The sequence below is a fragment of the Larimichthys crocea genome, chromosome XXI, assembly GCF_000972845.2.
Source record: "Larimichthys crocea isolate SSNF chromosome XXI, L_crocea_2.0, whole genome shotgun sequence".
Lineage (NCBI taxonomy): Eukaryota > Metazoa > Chordata > Actinopteri > Sciaenidae > Larimichthys > Larimichthys crocea.
In genome coordinates this window covers 16,652,598-16,666,907 of record NC_040031.1, presented here as the reverse complement: position 1 = coordinate 16,666,907, position 14,310 = coordinate 16,652,598, and the positions used below count along the sequence as shown (strand labels likewise).

The following is a 14,310-nucleotide window of genomic DNA, read 5'->3' as shown; positions in this document are numbered from 1 at the left end:
GGGAAAAAGATTGGATGACAAAAACTCTTGTCCCCGCAGGTTCACACTAAAACACTGACATGAACTAACAACGAGACTTTCAGTGTGGTTTTTAGTTGAGTAATTTCACACCCAACACAAGGACAAGCACAGCAGGCAGAGGTGGACTCCTGTCTTTGTATTGAAACATGCAGGTGTGTTTTATGTGTTGTGAAGGCTTGTAATAAGTAAAGATTCCCTCCCCTGTGTACAGAGATATGACACACATAAGTCCGTACCGTGCACTGAGTTCATTAGTCCATAGCATTCTGTCCCTCACTGGAGAGGGTCATGCTTTTGATGAATGGACTGTGTAGCTTGTAGCTCCAGGCTAGGATTCAGCACCTCAAGAGGCAGAGAGGACCCAACTCTGGTCAGAGCGAAGAAAGAGAAGAAAGATAGGAGGAAATGAGGGGAGAGAAAGAGAGAGATGAATTTGGATTACCCAGGAGTTCTGTCTCCCCCGAGTCCTGCATCCGAGAGACATTAGGAATCTAATGTGCTATTATTCTCCATCACCCCCCTAAGCCTAAAACATCTGTCCTTGGGGTGTCTCCAGTAATAGACAAGGGCTTTCGGACCCTTCGCTAAGACAAGATAGCAGCTTCTACAAGGGCCCTTGACGTCCTGCAGACTTAATCTGCAAGTACTTCCACAAAATTGACATTGCCTAGAGAGTAAAGCAATCAGCAGACATGGTGTTACAAAGCATTTAGATTTCAGCGGCGCTTCCAGAGACTGTGAAACCTGACCTTTAGGAGGCATGGCAAAGAATTACATTCCTTTTCACTGGTTTTTCTAACTTTAAAAAGATTTTTTGGGGGGCGTTTCTGAGTTTCTTCAAGGTTAGCAGCAATAGCGGTGTGTATCTAATTCCTAAATAAATAAAAAAGTAAAAAACAGGATAGTGTTGGTTACATGGAGTAACATACAATATCACAGTATTTTGAAGGCTGCATCATAGGAATGGATATGTCCACTTTTGAATATATCCTATTATTATGTGTCATCTGGATATATCTCAGATGACACAACGCTTTTCTCCCACAGTTTAATGTATAAACAGCTTTATATTACATCAATTGTTAATGTTTTAAAAGAAAACCATGTGAGATCTAGCTAAATACTACCCGTCTCCTTTCCTTACACTTGACTTTCTTTTGCCTGTGTATGCTCCATTTGCTAACACCACTGTGAATCCAAATCTTTACATAAACTCTAGATCCCTGTCTTAGACTGTGTACTTAAAGGATAAGCCAGGTGATTTGCTACATTTTTCTCATTGTCAACAAAATCCCAGGAAAACCAACAATTTCTCCTAACAAGTATCAACTTAGTAGCCAAAGGCTGATATACCTGGATTTTAAATTTTATTTATTTTGAGTCAAATCGGTGCCGTAAGTAATTTAGTTGAGCGACAAATCAACAGCTAAAAATAATACCCTAAAAACACTATTTACTTCTGTTTGAGTAACATTGTGCAGCTGTTTTAGTAAACTATTTAGCCTTTTGAAAAAAATTAAAGAAAATATTATGATCTGTTTTTAACATTTTCTTCTTCATTAGAAATGGATGGGTTTGGAGGGGAGGGACACAGACGTACTGAGAGATGAATTAATACATTGATGGTTTAGATTTTTCCAGTGATTTGTTGACAGTAACAATAATATAGAATATCACCAATCTTCTTCCGTGAGCACAAAATGCCCAAAAAATTGTGACGCTATGATCAGCGAGAGAATTTCCCACCATAGCTAAAGGGATAAAATGCTTTTCACTGAAGATTGATCCTTCAGATAAATATCATTTGAGAATATTGCTACACATTTGAATGGGTTCTGTGAAGTGCCATTTCATATTAAAACAACTTGCAATGATGTAAAAATTACAGGCCAGTGCTCCACTACCTGTACAATACAGGGAAATTACTTATACATTTTCATCTCCACAGCATCAGAGAATAATTGTTTTCATATGACCACAGATGCAATATTCATGATACTCATTTTTAACATGAAAGATCTGTTAATAGAGGCATAGTATTTGATGTTGTATTTCTACTAATTGAATTAAATCTAGTCAAAGAGCAGAAATATTTGTCTTAAAGGGTTTCGGACCCCCAGGCTCTAATTATAAATGCAACCCCATTAAATGAAAAGAATATATCTTGATTCATTAAATATTGAAGAGGAAGGGAAAAGGAGCAGAAATACTATGGGTACTCATTAATTTAAGAGAAATAATGTCTCGTCGTTACATAGGACGGCATAGCGTCAACTCCCAATAGATCCATCACACACGCTAGTGGAAAGCATGCAACCTGTTTAAATGGGAAGTTTCTTTGCTAAAGAGATTGTGTGGGCTGAACAGATGGCCAAACCTGTGCTTTTCACTCCTGTTTCTGTTGAGCAATTAAAAGTTTCTGGCTGTTTTTCTCCCTTCCCCCTAAAGTACAGATTGCAAACATGACAAGAGGTCAAATATCTGCAAGGGAAAAAGGAGTGGAACAACTGTTCCACCGAGCTGCTCTGGCCTCAGCTGGTGTGCAAGCGGACGAGTATTCACCTGAACGAGGACTGGTAATCACCCCACACCGAAGTGAATAATTAGTGTAATAATTACCAGGCTTAAAATGAATCTGCGAGCTGCCCTCTCTCACAATGCCATCAAGAATAACAGGTGTTGAAAGTGCCTTGAAGGGACAGAGATTAAAGATTATTTTGTTATCCTGGGTCTCCTTCAGGCGCAACTGTCTTGTGTTTCATCCTGTCATCCACAGCAAGGGTCGTGTGGGGGCTCATTTTCCTCTGGCTTGGCAGTTTTGGGAGCTAGGCATTTGACAGAGAGTGAATGTTGTTTAATCTGGGAGTGTGAGCCGTCCTTGAGCTTCCTGGACTCTCCATGTCCACATAACCTCCAGCTACATGGAGTTAGTTTGTACTAATGGTTATTATTAGCTGCCACACTGTCTTTCGCTTGGAATAGAAAATCCTACGTATACTAAAATAACATTTTTGATGTGTATTCATGTAATGTAAACAGAATTGTATTTTGTATTTTGCTGTCAATTTGACCAGATTCACAGCGACACCATAGCCCATATTTTCCTCGGTGATGAACATTTTATAACTTAACGTTTCTATTAAAAGACTGGGCATTACTTTCATGATTTCTGTGGCAGCGTAGTGGCTGTACTCTCTGTTTTGACTTAAGCAATGAAGCAAGTGAGCCTAGGGGTGTTTGTTCTTGTAAGAATTACTTAAAGACTTGTCAAGATGCCACAACTCGTGCTTCGGTTCCCAGGCTCTTTCTGTGTTTGTTATTCAGACTTCCTGTGTGTTTTTGAAATTGCTACAGCAGGTGTAACAGATCTTAGACATAGCGAATTAAATATTTGTTTCCAATGCTCAACAAAGTGTATTTTGTGTTTTAATTGCAGCAGAACTGGAATAGTCCCAGTAGTATTACAGGGAGAAGGCTATAAACGGCCATTATATTTCTAGCATCACTGCATTAATGTAGCCAGGAACCATAATGTCATGACATTTCTGTGCAACACAAAAGGTTTCAGCAGGGGGAAAAAAGCTGTTTGGATGGGATTCCTCAGTGTTTCCATTCAGCAATCACTAGAATATGTGGATGTCTATGCAAAATCAAGATGAATGTGTGGTTGAAACAGACATTGGTTGATTATAGTATCAGCATGACATCCTGCACTTCATCTTTTACCGTGCTCTGTTGTCTTATAATGTTGTATCATTAGTTTCCCTGACAATGATTTAGCATTCAGCCATCTACCCCATTGACCTGTGCTGTGTTTAAATGTAACCTTCTTTTAGCCCTGGCCATCATTTGTCACTTCTTAGCTGTCAAATTCACACAAATTGGACACAACCTGCCACTGACAGTGACAGGGAGACACAGAGGGGCTGCAAAACAGAGGCAATCAGCTGCATCTATTACATTTACATGGTCTGGGAAGGTTAGCAAGTTGTTCCTGAAAGATTACCACCTCTAATTTCTTTGGGGAGGATGGGACCTTGGTTCTGCTGCCAAGCCTGCTTTTCAGGTCAGGGCCCCCTGAATGTTAACTAAGACCCAGGAGCAGGTCAGCAGGCAGGCCAAGGGACCAGAGAAAAACATGCGCCCTGCTCTTGCACTGGCGGCCAGCAAGTCGTGCAGAAAGTTGCCATCCATCTTTGGCACAATGCTAATGATCCATTCTGGGAGAGGTCTGTGGTTAGGAAAGCTATCCAGGTATACTTCTCCACTGGTGCCTCCCTGCTGCTAAGTGCAACACCAACTCTGAAATCTCTGCCAGCAAAAAGACAGGCTCACTTACAAAATATTCTCTAGTATTTCTTCAATAGGAGGCACAACTTTGATGTCCTCACAACTGCTCGTCAACCCCCTGGTTGTCTTCTTTAAGCTATGCTGCAAGAAATTTTCAATGTGGTGCCAAAAAGGCACCTCCTGCTTTCAGTTTTTTTAACTTCTACTTTGATCTAAATTATTAAACAGTTTCAACTCCATCTCAAACTGTGATGGGGTATGCAACTGTGTTTCTGCAACTGCTGTAGCTCTATATCATGTTTTGTATACCACTCAGTGACTTTACAGTGTTGCAGGCAGCTGTATGCATAAAATACATAAGCAGTAGATATCTAATATAGTTCTGCCATAACACTATCTCACTGCACTTGCATTGATGTAAAATCACTCAAACAAGCAGTAATAAGTTGTTTAGAATATGCATTAAAAATATGTGCAAATATATTAATGTGATGTAAAATACCAGTGTATTTTCATCAACAGTGACATATAATATACATGTCTCAATATCATACAGACAACACAAATAACATAACACAAATTTATAGTTTCACAATACATATAATAATAAACACCTATGCTTACATAATATCCAGCATGCCAAAATACCCACCTATAATAATAAACAGATCATGCACATCTACCCAAGAGAATATTTTAGATTATACTCTTTATGTTTGATGAGAAAAACACAATATCATTTGTTATGACCATATATCAAACACAAAGGTGAAGAAGGGAAAACACTATTCTCTCATATTCTTCAGAAATGTGCCCGTGTCATTTTATCTAATTTGGTTTACAATGAAATGGCCAATTAAAAATAACTGCATTACTTTGTTAATAAAGCAGAAGACTGACTCGGGGGAACATTTCATTGGCAGTTAATTATACAGTCTGGTATTCTCAGATGTTCTGAGCAAATGTACAGTGAGACTATAAAGCTGTTATTGTGCTCTGGTTCCATTTCATATTTGCATAACAGAAAGAGCACCATGTGTTTTGCTGCTGCCGCCACATGCGAAGGCTCAGCGTGTTTATAAAAATGCTGGTGTTGTTTGTGTCTGTAGAGATGCATTATGAGCACGTCATACCTCGCTGGATTCCGTTTCTGTGACATAAGGTAGTAATCCCTAATGTTTGATTTTCAAAACATGAGTATAATCATATATTTATGTTGTTGATGCTCTGTAATCCATAAGTACACATATGCAATACCCTGAAGAATTAATGTCCACTCTGTATAAGAACTACATATTACGTCTACAAATAAATGTGCATGAATAAAAATATACGCAAGTAATGGTTCAACTAAATCTTCATTTCTTCAATCTATGAACTGAATTGAATTGTTTAAGGCTTGTGCGCATCTCAAAGCTCTCTGTCTCTGTGTCTTTCTGAGGTAAATGATGCTTGAACAGCAGGGAGATCGCTCACTGTTAACCATATGGTTTCGTGCAAAAGGGTCACCGGTGTTTCTGAGGGTTAATACCAAACGCCCAAACATAGACAAGAGGGACCCATGCATATTAATGACCGTCTAAATTCCCTTGTGCAAAGAAGATCAGGTAGAAGTCAAATTATTGTTTTTTTTTAAAACAACAGTGATTTTATTACGCTGACAGACAACAAAGGATGAGCACTTTCATCAACGACCTGACTAAAATGTTGAGATTTGACAGAAAACAGTCATTCTTCACTATTTGCTTGAAATAATGACAATAAAGTCAATGGATATTTGCAGTCAGTTATCAACAAGGCATCTATCTAGACTGAGTGAACTGAATTCATAAAGTTTAAATATATAAACTTCACAAAGGGCTACATTAATAAGTGATTTTTCTCCTAGGTATGATTTTTCCCACATTCCTTTGTCGACATTTCTCTTTACATTGACAGTGAGCGGGATCAGTCTCCCCTCAGCGATAATATGAAATATTGGCTTTTAACAACCACTTTAAAGCATATGGACGCTCAAGGCCATCCTAACATTGTGTGAAAGCCTAAAGGGAGTGTAGTTTCCCCACAAATCTGCGATACGCACCAAAACAACTATCACTTTATGTGAGAATTAGCAAATAGTTATCATTTCTGTGACATAAACGGGTCCGTGCCAACATGCACTGAAATAATAAAATATTGAAAAGTCTATGAAACATAAATGTGAATTCTTGCTACATCTGTCTCTTGCTAATTGAGTTGCTACCAAGAATGTTAGTACTCTGGAGAATAATTTGTCAGTGCAAAACATCGAATGGACCAATTTATTGGTTGCTGCAGGCTGTAGAGTTCCAACAGTCTTTGATCAACCTTTTTAGGTCAGTATCTCTCGAAATACAGAGAGGGAAATTACATAGCAGAGAAAATATTTCATCTTTTTAAAAGACAAGGGAAAGTATTTTTGTAGCTTCACTGGTGAATAAATTCTTATATAGAGCAGCTTTTGTACACCATATTTGTTGTTTTGTGCGGATGATAACTTAAACATTTATCATAAGAAAAAAGCGACCGAAAGAGTAATTATAAGTTTTGATTCTTCTCATCATTCACTTAATGTGAGCTGCATGCACTGACAGTTACCGGTAGGCTTTTATGACGGTAAATTAAAAAAGAGGCTTCAAAGACGCTCCTGTTGACTGAGGGCTTCATTAATCTTTTATTTTGAAAGATTCTTGGCATTTTGACAATGGATGTATTAAAGGTTGTTTGATAGCTCAGTCAGGTGTCAAAATTTTATTTTGCCTAAATAATATTATAACTCTTTACTTTGAGTTGTAAGTGTTACGTGTGGTATTTAAAATGAGTGTCCTCAGTGAACTCGCTATGATTGCAAATTCCCTCTTATTGTATCAATAATGCTATACCTTGATGTATATGATACTGCACACATCAAATGTGAGCTCAGTTATGCAGCAGCTAATTATGTATCATTGCAATGGTGACAGTAAACATGACCAAGATTTTACTATGACCTCACTTGACTTAATTAACTATCTGTATAGAGTTATTCTGTACATCAAAATATCTGATATTCTTCTTTTACTTGGTTGTGATATCACACAAAGTCATGTTTTATTTTAAATTTAATAGACAGATTATAAACAGACCATCTCTAAGTGTTATTATCAAGCACTCTTTGGATAGCGATGTGGAAAAGTTCAACCCGACCATCTACTGTGACTTAAATCCACTTGATACGATTCATAGGTAACTAGGTCGAAGACTTAGGACCACAATAATTAGAAATCACAAACCATATCCCACATCTGCAGTTCACTGGTCTTTTGAGTACAGAGTATATTCTTAAATTGATCCTAAGTATCTTATCTTTTTTGATGATGAAACAATCTGTTTTCCAGTTTTCTCTGGGTGATCTGAAACTCAATCAAAGGCTCATTTATTTGTCTTATTTGTCACTGACCACCCAAGAACGCGAGCTGTTTCTCCCTAACAACCTTTGCTGTGGATGTGTATAAAGACTATGTTTACTATTCGTAAAGAGCGCTTTAGCACCAGGCACCCTGGGCCTTGTTTCTATAGAAACTGACAACAAATCCTATAGTGACTTTTTAAAGCCATTTTTTTCCTGTTTAGTCACATTGTAACAGGTGACAGCTGGATACATTAAACAACATCAGAGTTGCTAACATAGTTTTATTGCGCATAACGTGTGTTTTCTAGCGAGGTGTTATTCGACATATTGTATTGTAATAACTAAAGAGTACAGCTGGCCTTTCGCTCATTAAGCAAATTTAGTTACAAAACTGGCAAAGAGTCTGATCACCACCTTATCCCATTCATTATATCTATGAATGGTCCCTTGGTCACATGGCTGGAAACTGCAATTATGCTGGAAGTAAAAGGAAAAATTGAGTAGAACATTTAAAAATGCTGAATTGCTTTAATTAATTTGGAAATTGTAGACTTAGCTATAGTGGAGGCCTATCCTCCTGTGTCCTTTCAGAAATGCTGTCTCAACACCAGGCCATCGCTTTGTTGGTCTGTGCCCACATGGATCTAAATCTAACATTGTTTGATTATGTTTTTTATCCTTAAATTAATGTAAAGAGTTACAGGTAAACTGCAACAGAGTTTCAAGTGTCTTGGTACAAATCTCTAATACTAATACGGCAACAAACACGTTCCAACCACTGCCAAATGTCTGCTTAATATCTTGTTTGTAACAGCACCGTACGTCTATTAATAAGTTAAAAAATATCGTTCAGAACGGAAGCAATAAACTAAAACATGTTTGCATGAAATATATCCACACTCCATAATAGTGAGGTCATACAATTCATTTCTACTCAAAACATTTCAACAAGGCCCTCAAGATCAGGTTGTACAGCGCACTACATCATTAGCTCACACATGTACAGCGTCTCAAAGGACCTTTAATTTGAGTAGAAAAAGTCTGTTCCTCCGCTATGAGGTTAAAGAGTGGGTGACAAGTGAAGAAAATCACAGCCGAATGCATTAATTAGATAGACCTAAAAGCATATTTATCAAAGGCTAAGCCATATGGGAATTATGTTAGAAAGGATCTAACAAAGACAGGACAGGTTAATAGAATAAAAGGCCTTGAATACAATGTGTGCTTATACATAAAATATCAACCTGATCTCACATGTAAACGAATCATTAGGATGTAACGATTAAATGTTATGGCAAGCAGATCCTTAACAACTGAAATGACCTTCACATGATCTGACAGTGACAATTGGCTTCTTATGTTCACTCTGATTAAAATGTCAAAGCCTCTGACTTAATTCATTTGGGCATTTGAAAGATTCCACATGAAACGGTCCAATATTTGCTCAGAGTGAAGAGACAGATTGCACAAAGTTGAATGTGCTGATATCAAAAATAGATATATTTCATGAATTCCATTTATCAGAAAACAGCACACTGGTCTGCAGGGGAAATAAACAGCCTAGTGAATCTGGCTGAATCATCTAAACGGTGTCAATCACAACCGAATATGGAGAGGCTCCCGTCCCAGCAAGAGATGACTGATGGCCCTTCAGTGGCGACGGAGACACACGGAGCTGATTGAGAGAGCTTATCTTTATGGTGGAGCCATGGAATTGTTAACAGGATGTGATGGCTTGCGTCCGCCGAGTTGAGCTGGGAAATAAAGCTGTTGGGCTCGGGCTACCTTGCCATCATTCACAGAGGTAATGATCTCTGTCTGGCTCAGAGGTAAGTAATAGTCTGTCCATGGGTTAGTAAGGGCATGACACAGCGCCACTGACAAAGTTGAACTTGAACAGATGAGCGCAGGTCAGCACACAGCTACATTTTTAATACATTTAATAGGCAATTTAATAAAGATCAGAATATATTGTAAAACCTAGGGTTCATGAATTTTAAGTAAGAGAAGAGAAGCCCTTGATTGCTAGCCTTGGACATTTTTAGATTTCTCCTTATTATCCAGGAGTAATATAGAGTAGTGCCGAGCAAAATGACTGCAAAATTAAAACGCATCTCTTTAAAAGTCCTGTCATTGCACCATGGTGACCACATATTATAAACGATCATGGAAATGAGACTCTTCTAAAGATCAAAATGGAGGCAAGAGTATGTTGAGAGGAAGCAGTCAAAGATCTAACTCAATTATCTTTAGCAGGATAATTAATCAATTCAGTATGCACATCCAAGTCTCTGAGGCGTCTTTGAGATAATTGTTCTCATTGACTTGAATAATTATTTGTTTGCTGATTTAATTATTTTCGCATTTGGAAAACAAATGTACTGTGCCGGTACACACTACACTGACTTTTTTTTCTGTCTTTTGATGTTGGTAGGTGAAAACTTTACAAAATGTACTGTTGATAATCAGGCAGACACACTGGTGCTATAGAAAACCTCTTGAGAAACAGCAACCTTATTCAGAATTTATGTTGTGTTTTTTTGTTTTTTTTCTTAGCACCCTAACCTCAACTTGAAGAAGGTCAATAAAACATGAATTGTTTCTCCCTTGTAACATCAATACAAACTACACTGAATCAAAGGCTAATATTTCTCAGACGTGAGATCAACACTGGGTTGCAGACACATTGTCCTCATATAATGACTGGCATGTTGAAAACAATTGTTGGAGTCCTCATTTCACAGCATTGCAAGCATAAACGAGACCTTATGGCTACTGCAGCAAATAGCACAAATTATGAAGGTCATTTTAATGGCACACGCTACTATTTATCATGCTGTTTTAAATGTTTTGCTCATTTGTTTCCATTAAATATTTCATCTTCCCTTAAATATTCATTTAACTTCCTCTTTAAATTTTTTACCAGTCTCTTTGCAGTTGCTATCTTTTTGCCTCCCTTTTAGGTTTTGCAATCATAAATAATTATTCATCTACACCCAGAAAGAGATTGCATAAAACATGCACATGAATCCTTTTTGTCTTTTCTCATTAGTGATATACTTCGAGTAGCCTAAATACTTCCCGCTACCCCACTTATGGAAATTGGTTGGCGAACCGTCCTAATGATTCTGTTTCACAATTCACATTCAGCCCCCATCTCTGATCCTAACATCATCCCTTCCTTTCATCATGAAAAGAGAGGTCTGCAGAAGTGTTGGGATGTGGAGTTCTTGTATTATTTTTAAAAAGAGGAATCAGATACAGCATCAGACAACGCTACTTTAGCTTTTATTCTTTAAACCAACTGCTAGGCTACAGTGGACCTGTGTGAGCAATGAAAGCTGCTCGCTGACTCCTAATTGTATCGAGGAGAGAGATATACGGTAATGAACAATGCAGCACAAACATTACAATAGTGCTCTTTCACTAAGGCTACTTTGCACTGACTTAACAATACCTTATTCTGGTATGCTAAAATAAAAAATCTCCCTTATTATCTTTAATCATGATTTGAATTTTTACAAAAACATTCAGGACTAACTTTAAAAATAATAAAATAAAAAGTATTTTAAAAAATCATGAATGATTTGAATTCTAAATAGGATATTTTGGGTATGAAAGTAAAATGTATTTACTTGAAATATTTAGGATATATTCTTCTATCTGTGTTACATGTAGTGATGTTATAACCTGGCTCGATAGATTTATCTTGGCTAAACAGGCAACATTTGTCTTAATTTGTGAGATAATTGCAACATGAATCATTAGCAAACAGCACCACGGTGGAAGGTGGAAGGGAAGCATAAACTCTCAATTTGACTGGATTATCCTTTTGTGATGAGGCCTAATGATCCAACAGAGTAAATAGCAATGTGTTAATTAGAAATTACACTGAATGATCCGCTGCACACAGAGGAGGTATTAACCAGGCAGCATCATTATGTTAGATCTATAGCTGCTTTTGCTTTCCTCTCTCTTTATTTTACCATGAGGTCTGACAGTAAAATGGAAATTATAACTGTCCCCAAAAGAGAAATTATAGTGCATTTGCTCCAGAAGCTCTTAAAAACTAAAGAGTGACATGCTCTTTACTCTCAAGAAATATTTATTGATAAAGCCTCACCTGAGGGGTGACAGTAACAATATTGATCTGAGAAAATCACTATTAAAAAATGATGTGTAGTTGCATCGTAGCTAAATTCAGATAAATACAGAAACTTCTGGAAGGCTAGCTGTTGTCATCGTAATAACAATTGGCAATTTCTCGTCATCATTACATCGCACACTAAACTGGTCCAGTTTACTTTTCACAAGGGTTTGAGTTATGGCACATTTTTATCAATAAAGGCATCCCCCAGACTGCAGTTTTTAGGTGAGCATCTGCTTCCACCTAGTGGCAAAGAATAGTCACTGAGTGTAAAGCTAAGACATTGAAGCGTAGTTTAAATATTACTGGTGATGATCGCTGACTGGTGATGACTAACCTTACAAAGTTTATATTACATATAATAAAACAATTAAAAATGAATTTTGTTTTCCTTATGTGATGATATGGTCTTTAATACCATGAATAATCTATACTACTATACTTACAATGACAAAAGAAGGCCACACACTAATCCAACCTGTGTGTGCAGCAGAAATACTCTGGTCCCGGCGCATCATGGACTACTGAGTTCAGCTCTCATGATGGCACTTATACATTTGTGTCAGAGGTTGTTCATGAAGGAAAAATATTTCAGACTGAAGATAGAAGTTGAAAAAACACAGTACAAATAGGCTTACTGATAGACCTGCGATGGAAGAAGTACTCAGATCTTTTACTTTTACTGTACAAGTGGCATTATTATATACTTATAGTGTAAAAAATATGCATTCATAGGCATGCATTCAAAGTCTCAGTTCAAAGGTGTTTGTTATGCAGAATTATTATATTATTGGATTGTTATTAATGATTCATTAAATGTAAGCAACATGTTGTTTTGACTACTTTAGATAATGTTGGGTTGTTTAATCATTGACAGTGCATCTTATTTTATACACAGATTGCAGTTTTGGTAATCTTTAAAGGGTACGGAGTCAAATCTATTATATTAGAAATATAAAATAGCACAAGATTACAAATCACTAAAACTTGTGTGAATGTAGTTAGTAACTCTCTCCCACCAGAACAACTACAGCCTACAACTAATAGCACAGATGATTTTAATTATGTTTATATTATTATGTGGAATCTTTTTTTCTTTTAATCTATATGCATACAAATCAAGTCGACAGATTATACAGTGTCAACCTTTTAAATGTTACTATCAGTAGAGGGCAGTAAATGCATACTGGAGCAGTGACACCTGGACAATTAACAGAGGCACCAAAACTGGCAAAGGGTGCCAGGTTTGCAGATTTCCCATAGAGTAGTCAGAAACATTATACATTCAACATTAACTTATATCAAAGCCCTCTAACTCTACTTATATGAAATATTTTTGAACTACAGTTGGGGAGCAGCGCACCTTATGAACTTTATTGTGAAATCTTTTAAACTTGTGAGGCACTAACGAGATTTGATACTTGAAAACAAGACACCGATATAACAATGTCTTGTAGTTTAGTGTGTGTGTGTGTGTGTGCGTGCGTGTGTTTTATGGACTTTATGCTTGAGAACAGAACAGAACATATTAAATGTCCAAATTGGCCCAAATAGTTCCAGGCTATCCATTTGCTTTCCAAGCTATGTTAAATTGTATTTTTGTATCTCATACACAAAGGTTTAATTGGTGTTCATTAGTCAATGCCTATATTTATAGACCTTGTTATATGCAAGTTAGTTGTTTTTATAGTTTAAATATGTTGACTTTATTATTTATTATTTTGAATATTTTTCACTCTTATTGATCATTACTATTTTTCAAAAATATTTTTGTTTTTATTTGTGTTCATTTGTCATTGTTTTTACTTTGTTACATGCAAGTTAGTTATTATTTTTATTATTTAGAATACTTGCAATTGTCTTAGCCTCTCAAAATTTGATATATATTTTAATATACCGATACACCTTGTTGTTTGTTCTTGTTATATATATATATATATACACATATACAATAGTGCTACATATACATATATACATATATATATGAAAATGACCCGCAATAAACGAAATCGGCGAAGTAAGTTTTACAATTATTATACATGTTCTAAGGCCATGTTCTAAACCCCTAACCACACACTTTTATACACCTTTTTACACGCATTTTATACAGTACTCCCTTAGTTAATCAGGACGAAGAACACATGTACGGTTCTCCCTTAGCCAATTTAGGACACAGAACACTATATATATACATACATACATACATACATATACATATACATATACATACATTATTATTAATTGGTGATTACTTGTTTTACTTAAACTGGAGTATAGTAACAAAAATATCCCCCTGGGATTATTAAAGTATTTCTGATTCTGATTGTTCTAAAATAAAGTTTGTTTGTTGTTAATTCAAGTGTCTGTGTGTGTGTCTGTAATCTTGCTTAGGGCCACCAAAATCCTCGGGCCGGCCCTGAGTTCACACACGAACCTACAG

General features: G+C 36.6%; 1 long non-coding RNA gene across 1 annotated transcript in view; it reads right to left on the bottom strand.

The window, feature by feature from the left end:
* Window positions 1-14,310, bottom strand: part of LOC113744249 (uncharacterized) — a 36,795-nt gene that overhangs the window by 22,183 nt on the left and 302 nt on the right. Inside the window, exon 2 of the long non-coding RNA XR_003461387.1 lies at window positions 258-388. This is a non-coding gene — a long non-coding RNA (uncharacterized LOC113744249). The remainder of the gene's footprint in view (window positions 1-257; window positions 389-14,310) is intronic.